At 43.9% G+C, this 3,737-nt stretch overlaps 1 pseudogene; it reads left to right on the top strand.

The window, feature by feature from the left end:
- The first annotated feature begins 644 nt into the window (after positions 1–644).
- The window catches only part of LOC112072328 (charged multivesicular body protein 5-like), a 37,918-nt pseudogene continuing 34,825 nt past the window's right edge, over positions 645–3,737 (top strand).

Here is a 3,737-nt window from a genome sequence, read left to right as displayed (position 1 = left end):
GAAAAACAAGATGACATGCCTGCATGCGTCTCATCTCTCCAGCGTTGCACTTCATCATTTTTTTCCTTATAGAATCATCGCAGCCCAAAGGGTTGTAGAGAGRTGCAGCACACATGATTAATTTAAATTTAAATACTGTACTTTTGCTAAAGTTATAGAATTACTGTTCAGAAACWAATTAAATAATTCAGAATAGCCTACTACATCATGAAAAGGACCATAATTTAGCCATAGAGGATCAATAGCTTTTTTTAAATAGCCTAGCTGTGGATTGTGTGTAGCACAATAWCAAGGCATAGCATACAGTCAGGAATGGCACATCTGTCAGTGAACAAACAACATGTGGACAAAACTGGCCTTTCAAATACAACCAGGGGGGAACACAGGTTGTTAGGAAATGGCTCCTGCTGAAAAGGCTCCAAAAAGGCCAGGCCCCCCCCCACCACCAACCCCAACCAGCCCCCTCCCGCCCCCAGCCCCCAGCCCCAACCAGGCCAGGCCAGAGTAATAACAGACTGATAGAAATCTGCCCTGGAATTTAAGGACTTCATGTGCAGCGCCTGTTCTCACCACATGAGGGCGACCTTTGCTCAAACTTCATTGGCCACCGTCATTACCAATAGCATCACTTTGTGTAGGTACCGCAGCTTCCGGGTGTGTTCAGCGGTGGTTTATATATATATTTGATGCATTGTGTTTTATGACAGGTTAAAAGGCTTCTGGGAGTTATATATTGTCAAAATGAACCGAATATTTGGTCGGGGAAAACCCAAAGCACCTCCTCCTAATCTATCGGACTGCATAGGAAATGTAAGTCTTGTCTGGTGGTTGATTTTAGCTAGCTATGATGACAACCAGTCAGCTGAAATTAGCCAGCTAACGTTACCTAGCGATAGGTTGTTCATCTGTCAAAATCAAAACAACAGAACTCATCAACATCTAATCACATTACGGTTCAACAGTAGAGACATTTCCCTGGATGGGATCATTTCACTTCAGCAAGTTACGGTCATTTTCATATTGGGTCAAACAGCTAATAAACTCTTCTTTCCCAGCGTGGTAATCCTGTTATTTGGTGTCTTGCTGCTTCAGGCTATTACAGCAATGTAATTAGTTACTCCTGTTGTCTGTCCAGGTCTCATGTCTCTCCTAACTGTAGGCCTGTCTGGGAACTGTCCAAGGGGCTGCATTTTCCTTCAGTTTAGCCCAAACATGTCATTTAAAGGAAGGACTGTGGTATCTTTGTCTTTAGATAGTATGTATTGATACATCTGTGATTAACTGAGAGCTGTGTGATGTAGGTGGATGCCAGGGCGGAGTCTATGGATCAGAAGATCTCTCGTCTGGACGCTGAACTGATTAAGTATAAAGACCAAATGAAGAAGATGAGAGAAGGACCCTCTAAGGTTAGAGATTTAGTAGATGGCTCAGGTTAGAGGGGAAGTAGAGGGAAAGGGATGTGTTGAGAGATTTAGCAGATGAGGAAATTCATTTGAATTCAATCACTTTTTGACAGCATCCCTTTTGATTTAAACACAACGTTCCATCCCTATTTGCCCATGGAAGAAGAGGACAGAAAGTGACTTTTGGGACCCGAATGCCAAAACATTCAGGAGATAAAGGTCCTAAAGTTTCCCCATTTTGCATACCCCACCATACCACGAGACATCCATTTCTACATCACTGGAAAAAATAAACTGATGATTTGTAATAAACATGATGACATTTAACATAAATGATCTAACAAAGTGTAAACTCTTTTTCATATCTGCATGTTGTAGCTTAGACCCTATTTCACATCCTCTGAGGTTGTGTTGTGGCCGCCATCGGCTGAGACACAACATGCTCTTGAATACAGAATGGGTGTCATTTCAATCATAGAAACACAACTCATAGAATGGACCCTTCAGACCACTACATTTAGATGCTACACCTTTGACTTTATTGACATTTTTACTTCTAATTGCTACAAAAAAAATGGCTGCCGTCCCACCCACCGTCGCATGTCAACTTAAATGGCCATGTCTATTTTATTATCTACACTTATCTAAACGCAACGTGCAACAATTTTAAACATTTTGCTGAGTTACAGTTCATATAATGAAATCAGTCAACTGAAATAAATAAATTAGGCCCTAATCTATTAATTTCACGACTAGGAATACAGATGCATCTGTTGGTCACAGATAGGGCTGACCTCATTTAGTTGATTGTTTGGTCAATAGGCTGTTGGTCGACCCAAGATTCTTTTAGCCGAGAAGTGGCAATTATATTAAAAAACAAGTTGTTTGCGGAGCGCACTTGCAGGGCCTAACTTGCAGGGCCTAACTTGCAGGGCCTAACTTGTGAGAATTTTGGGGGGGGTATATTTAATTTCATTTACGAGTTGTCAATTTATTAATTGTCTTTTGTTTAGAGTGCTCCTGTCAATCTTAAGGACACGCACCTGATTAGGCTTAGAATAGGCCTTTAGGCTACCTGGCCTGTAAATGTAGGAATATAAATGTACCTATTTGGTGATCCGATTGTATTTCAGATTGGTTGCTTAACACACAACCACTAATGAGCTGTGGAACTTCTCAAAGTAAAGTCTTCCTCATCCTAACACAGCAGGTAACCAAGTCTTTTCTTCCTCATCCTCAAACAGCAGGTAAACCAAGTCTGTTTTTTTACAGCCATTGAGAATGACAGCAGCTCTTAATGTAGCCTATTTGAAAAGTCTTTCCAGCTCTCTCCCTTTCGACCACTCAGTATGAAAGGGGGAAAATGTCTTGCTCTGATCCAGTGGAAATGTCATAAAATAGCCCTTCTTGATTACTTCTTATCCTTTGCTCAAATAGCCTACAGCTGTGTCTGTCAGTCTGGTGCTCACTGGCTCAAATAGCCTACAGCCGTGTCTGTCAGTCTGGAGCTCACTGGCTCTAATAGCCTACAGCTGTCTGTCAGTCTGGAGCTCACTGGCTCTAAATAGCCTTCAAGCTGTCTGTCAGTCTGGAGCTCACTGGCTCTAATAGCCTACAGCTGTGTCTGTCAGTCTGGAGCTCACTGGCTCTAATAGCCTTCAGCTGTCTGTCAGTCTGGAGCTCACTGGCTCTAATAGCCTACAGCCGTGTCTGTCAGTCTGGGCTCACTGGCTCAAATAGCCTTCAGCTGTCTGTCACTCTGGAGCTCACTGGCTCAATAGCCTACAGCTGTGTCTGTCAGTCTGGAGCTCACTGGCTCAAATATCTACAGCTGTGTCTGTCAGTCTGGAGCTCACTGGCTCAAATAGCCTACAGCTGTCTGTCAGTCTGGAGCTCACTGGCTCTATAGCTACAGCTGTGTCTGTCAGTCTGGAGCTCACTGGCTCAATAGCCTTCAGCCGTGTCTGTCAGTCTGGAGCTCACTGGCTCAAATAGCCTTCAGCCGTGTCTGTCAGTCTGGAGCTCACTGGCTCTAATAGCCTACAGCCGTGTCTGTCAGTCTGGAGCTTCACTGCTCTAATAGCCTACAGCTGTGTCTGTCAGTCTGGAGCTCACTGGCTCTAATAGCACTACGCTGTGTCTGTCAGTCTGGAGCTCACTGGCTCTAATAGCCTACAGCTGTGTCTGTCAGTCTGGAGCTCACTGGCTCTAATAGCCTACAGCTGTGTCTGTCAGTCTGGAGCTCACTGCTCAAATAGCCTACAGCGTGTCTGTCAGTCTGGAGCTCACTGGCTCAAATAGCCTCAGCTGTCTGTCAGTCTGGAGCTCACTGTC

The sequence above is a fragment of the Salvelinus sp. IW2-2015 genome, unplaced genomic scaffold (genome assembly GCF_002910315.2).
Source record: "Salvelinus sp. IW2-2015 unplaced genomic scaffold, ASM291031v2 Un_scaffold1891, whole genome shotgun sequence".
NCBI lineage: Eukaryota > Metazoa > Chordata > Actinopteri > Salmoniformes > Salmonidae > Salvelinus > Salvelinus sp. IW2-2015.
The sequence above is the reverse complement of the archived record's forward strand: the minus strand, read 5'-3'. Positions and strand labels throughout refer to the sequence as shown.